This window comes from Chelonoidis abingdonii, chromosome 1 (assembly GCF_003597395.2).
Source record: "Chelonoidis abingdonii isolate Lonesome George chromosome 1, CheloAbing_2.0, whole genome shotgun sequence".
NCBI classification, from domain to species: Eukaryota; Metazoa; Chordata; order Testudines; family Testudinidae; genus Chelonoidis; species Chelonoidis abingdonii.
Genome location: NC_133769.1, coordinates 129,555,049 through 129,564,083, shown reverse-complemented (window position 1 = coordinate 129,564,083; position 9,035 = coordinate 129,555,049).

The following is a 9,035-nucleotide window of genomic DNA, read 5'->3' as shown; positions in this document are numbered from 1 at the left end:
TCGCAGATCCAGAATGGGTCTTAGGCTCGCTTTCGGGATTAGGAAATAGCAGGAGTTGAATCCTTTCCCCCTCATTCCTTGAGGGACCTCTTCTACTGCCCCCAGCTGTAAGAGGTTCTTCACCTCCTGAACTAGGAGTTTCTCATGAGAAGGGTCCCTGAAGAGGGATGGTGAAGAGAGGTGGGAGTGGGGTGGCTGAAAAGGGTTTAGCCCAAGGATATTATACTAAGACCCCAACAGTCTGAGGTTACTTGTGACCATGCCAACCAGAAGGGGCACGGGCTGTTGAGGAAAGAATAAGAAGGTGGATCCCGGGGACTGACTGGGGCGCTGACCTCGAGTGCACCATCAGAATGCCTGCATCTGGCCCCCTTGTTGTCTTGCAGGGCTAAACTGTGCAGGTGAATGAGAGGAAGGAGGGTGACAGTGTTTAAACCCCATCTCTTTGTTTTCTACTGTAGGCATCAGGACCTAGGTGGCGGAGGGGGCCGGAATTGTTTTCTCACTTCTATGGCATGTGGAGCCCCAGAGAGTGCAGAGTGGCTCAGGAGTCTTTGAGGCCATACCTCAAAGACTCCCGTCAGCTCTGAGAAGAGTCCAGTGCCCTCAAATGGAAGGTCATGGATATAGGACTGCATTTCCTGGGACAGACTCAAGGATTTTAGTTAAGAGCTGTGCCTCATTACCACAGCTGAGGCAACGACTCTGGCAGATGAACTGGTAGAGTCGTAGCCATCTGGAGGGAGCCTCTTGCCACCGCCTTGCCCTCCTCCAGGATTGTGGCAAACTCCTGGCCAAGGTCCTGTGGCAAAGCCTCCTTAAACTTGTTGAGGGAGTACCACAGATTAAAAGTTATATTTCCCCAACCAGGCCTGATGGTTGGACACCTGGAACTGGAGACTGGCTGTCAAATAAATTTTCCTTCCTAAAAGGACTGGTCTCTTGGTGTCTTTATTCTTAGATGTGGCGCTTGCCTGACCCTGCCTGTCCCTTTCATTGGCTGCAGATACAACTAGCGACCGAGGGGACAGTGTGTATAAATCCCCTTAGCGGGGACATAATATTTCTTTTCTGCCCATTTGGAGGTGGGTGGCATAGATGGAGGAGAAGGACCTTGGAGTATTGGTTGATCACAGGATGACTATGAGCCGCTAATGTGATATGGCCGTTAAAAAAGCTAATGCGGTTTTAGGATGCATCAGGCGAAATATTTCCAGCAAAGATAAGGAAGTGTTAGTACCGTTATATAAGGCACTGGTGAGATCTCATCTGGAATACTGTGTGCAGTTCTGGTCTCCCATGTTTAAGAAGGATGAGTTCAAACTGGAACAGGTTCAGAGAAGGGCTACTAGGATGATCCGAGGGAATGGAAAACCTGTCTTATGAAAGGAGACTCAAAGAGCTTGGCTTGTTTAGCCTAACAAAGAAGGTTAGAGGGGGATATGCTTGCTCTTTATAAATATATCAGAGGGATAAATATAGGGAGGGAGAGGAATTATTTAAGCTTAGTACCAATGTGGACACAAGAACAAATGGAATATAAACTGGACACTAGGAAGTTTAGACTTGAAATTAGACAAAGGTTTCTAACCATTAGAGGAGTGAAGTTCTGGAACAGCCTTCCAAGGGGAGTAGTGGGGCAAAAGACATATCTGGCTTTAAGACTAAGCTTGATAAGTTTATGGAAGGGGATGGTGATGATGGGATAGCCTAATTTTGGCAATTAATTTTGATATTTGATTATCAGCAGGTAAGTATGCCCAGTGGTCTGTGATGGGATGTTAGATGGGATGGGATCTGAGTTACTATACAGAGAATTCTTTCCTGGGTGCTGGCTGGTGAGTCTGCCCACATGCTCAGGGTTTAACTGATCGCCATATTTGGGGTTGGGAAGGAATTTTCCTCCAGGGCAGATTGGCAGAGGCCCTGGAGGTTTTTCGCCTTCCTCTGCAGCATGGGGCATGGGTCACTTGCTGGAGGATTCTTTGCAGCTTGAGGTCTTCAAACCGCAATTTGGGGACTTCAATAACTCAGACATAGGTTAGGGGTTTGTTATAGAAGTAGGTGGGTGAGATTCTGTGGCCTGCTTTGTGCAGAAGGTCAGACTAGATGATCATAGTGGTCCCTTCTGACCTTGAAGTCTATGAGTCTATGAGATGAGGGAGTTTGCCATAGCACCTTACCAATCTTGAGAACCCCCTCATGGACTGACAGTGCGACCTTCTGCCAGAGCTGCAGCCGATAGCACGTCAAAGAAGGTGTCTGACTGCTCTGCCAGCTCCTTGGCCTCCAGTCTCAGGTTGGAAGCCACCTTCTTGAACAGGGCCTGGGGCTCCTTAAAGTCATTTGGAGGGCTGGAATGGGAGGGGTCCGCCACCACCTCCTCAGGCAACAAAGATGACAATGGCATCATGGGGAAGGGGGCAGGGCACTTTCCACCTCTGGGGATGGCTCCCTCAGCACTGGCACCTGCTCTTCCAACCCTGTGTTAGAGTCTGCACCGTGTTCTGAGCCTGGTACTGACGATGCAGGGGGTCGCTTGTCCGAAGCAGCTAGGGAGGAGTGGTGTGAATTAGGCACCAGCATCATAGATGCACCCCTATGGGTTCCAATAAGGCCAGTAACCTGGCTACCACGTGGCCCATGCTGGCCTCTGGAGCTGAGGGAGATCAGTGCTTTCTTGGTGAGGGGCTAAACTCCCACTTCGACTCAGACCAATCACCTTCTGGGGACCAGGGTCGGGCTGTGGAAGCCTGCATGTGAATGCTCACTGTCGGTGCGGGGGATCGGTGCCTGTAAGGCAGCAACCAACGCCCTTCCAAGGAACTGCAATGGAGACCAGCGCCGTGGTGATGAGCAGTGCCGCACTGGCAGAGACTGATGTGTTGAGGCTGTCTGGGGGATGGGGACCTGTGCTGGGGCATTTGCTGGTGGTAAGCATGCTGGTGCTGTGAATATGGAGACCAGGGCCTTGAATCGGGCAATCCACGCCCCACAAACGCGGTGCTGGGAATCTGGGCCATCTGGTTGGTGACTGGGGCTGCGGGGTCAGGGTTTGTGCTAGCGGAGACAGGGAACTACACCTCTGCTCCAGGTACTGGCGGTGCTCCACTGTTCTTTGAGGTAGCCCATGGATTGAATTGAACGGCCATAGCCACATCTGCTGCCGGGCACAGCATAGGTGGTACCAGAAGCCCCATTAGGTCCCTAGCTGCCTGGAAGGTCTTGGGCGTCAAAGGCACTAGTAGGTGCTCGGGTCCCGTACTGCTCCCAGGAGTTGAATCCCTGGGTGGGCTAAGGGGTGCAAGCGGAGTGGTACCCCCTTGTAGCTCCAGGACAGGCATGTGGCCTGAGCTGAGTCCTTTGCTCAATGCCGCCTTTCCCTCCTTTGGTGCTAGGGAGCCACGTTGCTTCTTCTGTTGTTTCTTGGGCACTGGTGAGGGGAAACGGTGTCAGGAGAAACCCGTCCTACGGCCCTAGGGCAAAGTCCTAGCTGGGATTCTAACTTACTAACAAACACTTAAACACTAACTAAGTACTAACAATTATATACAAAGAGACAGTCAATGGGCAGTTAGAAACCGCTATCCACTTGCAAAGCAAGAGAAAGATGCTCTGACCAACCATCATGGGTGGTAAGAAGGAACTGAGAGGGCGTAAGGCCGGTGGCGCCCCCTATACCGGCACAGGAGCGCGGCACTCCAGAGGACGTCATAGCCAGCCCTATGGATACCACTAAGGTAAAAAATTCCAACAATGGTGCACACATAGAATGGAATTGACATGAGCAAGCACTCAAAGACGAATTGTTACCTATTATAGACCCTCCAGACTTTTCAGTGTTAGTGCCCTCATTTTAACATGTTGAATAGGCATGATGTAGAAGCATAACAATTCAAGGCAGCTCAAACAGCTGCCAATAAATCCATTTGAGAGACAAGGCAGGTGAGGTGGTATCTTTTATTGGACCAACCTCTGCTGGTGAGAGAGACAAGCTTTCGAGCTTACACAGAGCTCTTCTTCAGATCTGGAAAATGTACACCCAGCGGCACAGCTAAACACAAGGTGGAATAGACTGTTTAGCATAAACAGTTAACACATTTAAGGGACCATTCCCAGTGAAGTGGCCCTTTAATTCCCCTCCAGTCACCAGAAGAAGGGAAAGGCAGCTGGGGGAGAGGTTGTTGATGGGTTATAGATCATTGTAATAGTAATTTATGGTTCAAATCCATTGTCTCTATTCAGTCCTTGATGTTCAGTGTCTCTGTAATATCCTGAGCCTGACATGGCTACAACCTTATGCCCAAATAAATTTGTTAGTCTCTCAGGTGCCATAAGGACTCCCCGTTGTTTTTGCTGATACAGACTAACACGGCTCCCACTCCGAAATAAATCCATTATTTTTAAAAAATTGTGTAACTTGTGCACAATGGGCCAGATCCTCAGCTAGCATTAGAATAGCTTCATGAAGGGCTCTATGCCAATATACACCAGCTGTGGGACTGTCCTAGTTTGTTCAGCGTCAATTTGCATGTGAAGTTTTGAAATTGCAGGTCTTACTGAAATACCTACTAGTTAGTCTGAGTCACAAGTGACTTCATTGTTTCCTTGTTTTAATGCCAGCAGATTAATTCAAGCTCCACATTAATCTAACACTAGGTTCAACACTGTTTGAGCAAAATTGTTTTATGTCAAACCATGAATCCTTGAGCTAGCAACAGGGAAAAACTAGCAGCTGGCTTCTAATTTGTTCAATTTAAATAATAATAGAATATTTTGTAATGTATCCAATATGGATTTTTTTTAAGTACCGTATGTAAAATTTTCTCTTGGTTTTTAAAATACTGTGTAACTGTCTCATCTTTCACAGATCAAGCAAAAATGAATCCCAGAAAATGCCAAAATTCTATTTGAAAAGCCCACTTTAGGATTGTTTATTTAGCTGCTAGATTATAATTCAGTTGAATATTTTATACCTGGACACTTTCAAAAACAGTGAAATGAATAAGTAAAATAACCAAACTTAGCAATATCTTTGGGGGGAAATATGTTTTTAAATTTTTTTTTGTCTGATCCTTCCCCCCTCAGTTCTTGCCCCCAAATTCAGATTTAAAAAGTTTAATAATTGACCACAAGACCTAAATTATGAATGTACCTGTGACTAGCCAATTACTTTTTATTTCCTTTTGCCCAGGTCTCCTTTGAGTCATAGTAATCCACTTTCTGAGCACATCTAAAGATGCAGCATGAAGTCCCAGCCCCATTGAAGTCAATGGCAAAAGTCCAAGGCCTAGATTCACAGAAGTACTTAGGCACTTAAACCTCAGACTTAATCTGGCTTTTGGCACCTAGGAGTTTAGGCTCCACTGCAATTCACAAAACTCCAGCTGAACCCAGTAGGAGCCTAAACTCACTTGGCACCCGTTTTTGCACTAAAATGTTTCCTAGATACCTAAGTTTCTGCTTCTGAATATGGCACTGTTGCCTCCTTCTAGGTGTCCAGGTACCTCAGGCCCAGAGCGATTCACAAACCAGGAGAAGATAGGCATTCAGCTTCTTCTGTTACATCTGGGGCCCAATCTGGTAGGCCTCTTTGGCTTAGTGAAGTACTATATTTTGTACAGATGAATAACATGGCTAATATTTTCAAAACTGCAGAAAAGAGCCGGGGGCAGGGAATGAGGAGGAGGTGTTCCCTCGTAACTTTTAGCCCACTGGTTAGGGTACTCGCCTGGATGTGGGAGCAGGGCCGCCCAGGGGTGGGGGGCAAGTGGAGCAATTTGCCCCAGGACCTGGGCCCCGCAGAGGCACCCATGAGAATCTAGTATTTTATAGTATTGCAACTTTTTTTTATGGAAGGTGCCCCTGAAATTGCTTTGCCCCAGGCCTCCTGAATCCTCTGGGCAGCCCTGTATGGGAGACGCCCAGTCCTAGTCTCTCTGCCTCTGGATGGGGAGTCATTGGAGAGAGAGAGGGTAGAAGCATGTGAATGGCTCTGCAGCCTTATGATTAGAGCATTCACACATAATGTAGGAGACCCAGGATCCAGTCCCTCTGCTTCAACAGCTCTAGTCTATTTGCAACAGCTTCAACAGGAGACCGAGGGGAGCCACACATCAGACTATCCCATAACCCACTGAGGGCACTCATCTGAGAGGTGGCAGATCCCTGTTCAAAACCCTTCTCCCCCTCAGATGCAGGGGGACTTGAATCAGGGGTCTCTCACATCCCAGGTGAGTATCCTAACCACTGGGCTAAAAGTTTCGAGGGAGGTCCCATCTGCCACATCCACCAGCTTCTTGCAGAGGTGCGTAACTCCAAAGAGAAGTTCCTGGTTGAGAATTGGAAGCAAAGTTAGGCCCATGTGACGCTCTCTACCTCAAAACAGCACACTGGAAACCCCCTATTTGCTACTGTCATATAATTATGTTTTGTACAAAGTAAGCCTTCTGAGGTATCATTTTAAATGTCTTGATCTGTTGAACATTGATATCCTGTTGGATTGTATGTGCTATCATTGTATGTGAAGTTATGAAGTCTTGCTATGTGTGGGTTACTGAAATGTATTGTGAGGTTGGGAACACCCACAAAAAGCCTTTTAGATATGACAGTGGAGTAGCTAGACACGCTGACGGACCATTAAAGGGAATCCACTCTTCCAACAGCCATATCAGAAGACTTCTCAGAGAGAACATGCAGACAATAGACTGCTTGACCAGTGGGGACTGCCTGCTCCCCAGGTCAAAAATCTGGAAGAAGCTATAAAAGAGGGGAAGTGACATGATCACTTGACCTCCCCCTGCTCCCAGTTAAACACCAGGAAACAAGTCTGGACTCAGAGGGCAAAAACTTTGAACTGGGGGAGGTAGTCCCAAACCAGGAAAGAGTTCAAGCCCGTGTATTGAAGATCTGTGACCTGTTTGCACCATCTGTCAGGGTGAGAGACTGCTTGATATAAATCCTATTTAGTTTGTAGAATTCAGACTGCAAATTTATTTTTATTTCTTAGGTAACTAACTTTGGTCTCTACACTTGCTATTTATCACAGCGTAAAATCTATCTTTCTGTAGTTAATAAATCTGTTTTATATTTTACCTAAAACACTATGTTTTGATTGAAGAGCTTGTGAAAGCTCAGCTCAGTTTACAAAGCCTAGTGTATGTCCTCTTCACATCATGAGAAGGGCAGCCTGGGTAATGAACCTGCAACGGTCAGAAGCCTGCCCAGTGTAAGACAGTACAGTTCTGGGGTGCAAGGCTGGGGAGCTAGGGGGAATTGGCTGGAGCCTCCTTATTGATGGTTCATGAGTGCCTGGGAGATCATTCATGTAACTCAGTTGGATGTGTCCCCACTTGTGGATGTGTATGTAAGTGCAGTGCACACGTGAGGGGAGGGATAGCTCAGTGGTTTGAGCATTGGCCTGCTAAACCCAGGGTTCAATCCTTGAGGGGGCCACTTAGGGATCTGGGACAAAAATCAGTACTTGGTCCTGCTAGTGCAGGCAGGGGGCTGGACTCGATGACCTTTCAAGGTCCCTTCCAGTTCTAGGAGATAGGATATTTCCAATTTTAAAAGTACCTGCCAGACATTTGTGGCTTGACACAGCATCACAGTGTGAGAGGGATACCCCAGGTTGGTGGGGTAAAGGGCTCAGTGGTCCCAAGATCCAGTTTGCATACTGGGGATCCCATCACAGCACCTCCCTGCAGTCTTAACTTAGGTGCCAATCTCTGTAAGAGGGTGGGACTTAGCACACACCCCAAGGGTTAGCACCTCCCATTAGCTAGTTTGGGCAGCTCCCCCCCTTGAATTCTGACTTTCGTGAATCGCTTTTTAACATTTTGTCTATCCTGGAAAAAAAACAAAACAGAAACCAAAATCCATGGCACCAAGTCTCAGAGCCCAGTTCAACTGACTTGAGCTCACCCTGTGGCACTAAAAATAGCAGTGTGGCTATTCCTGCTTAGGCTGAAGCCTGGGATCTAAGACTCGCCTCCCTCGCTGGGTATCAGAGCCTGGGCTCCAGCCCAAGCAGGAATGCCTACACTATGATTTTTGGTGCCACAGTGTGAGCCCAACTCTGAGATTTGCTACTGTGGGGCTTAATTTTTTCCAGTGTAGACATACCCTCATGTGAATCACTCTCCATGTTCATTGTCTAGGGCAGTGGTTCTCAATCAGGGGCTGGGGTCCCCTGCAGGGTCACAAGAAGGTTTCAGGGGGCCGCCAACCAGGGCCACTGTTAGACTCGCTGGAGCCCAGGGCAGAAAGCTGAAGCCTCACCTCATGGGGCTGAAGCCTGGGACCCTGAACACTGCCACCCAGGGCTGAAGACGAAGCCTGAGCAGCTTAGCTTCGCAGGGGCTCCTGGTGTGTGGCCCCATGCAATTGCCCTGCTTGCTACCCCCTAATGCTGGCTTTGGTTTTTATATGGAGAAAAATAGTTGTTGTGGCACTTGTGGGCCGTGGAGTTCTTATAGCATATTGGTGTGTGTGCGCGGGGGAAGCTCAGAAAGAAAAGGGTTGAGAACTCCTGGTCTAGGGAACTCAGGTGCTGGACTGAAGCTTTGTGAACTGCAGTGTATTCTTGTGAATTTGTAGGCACCTAAAAGTTAGGTACCATGACACTCAGTGTCACAATGCCTAACTCCTTCTGCGCATGCAGGTCCCAGAAACTTTAATAGGGCCAGGATTTCTCCAACAGTATCCCTCTCAAATCTCACTCAGTCACCCAGTCTTTACTCAGTCAAAACTCCTCTTGAAATCAAAAAGCCAGATTCTTATCTGTTACAATACTGTAAATCCGCAGTAACTTTCATATTACTGGGACTTTTGACTCAGGAAGGACTTCAAACCTAAGCTCATATGACCAGATCCTGCCAAGTGCTGAGCAACAGTTAAGGATGCTCTGCATCTCAAGGAATTGCTCAGGACCTTGTGGGATCAAACCCATTGGGCTGATTAATGCAAAATCTAGGGCAGGGGTAGGCAACTATGGCATGTGTGCCAAAGGTGGCACACAAGCTCATTTTCAG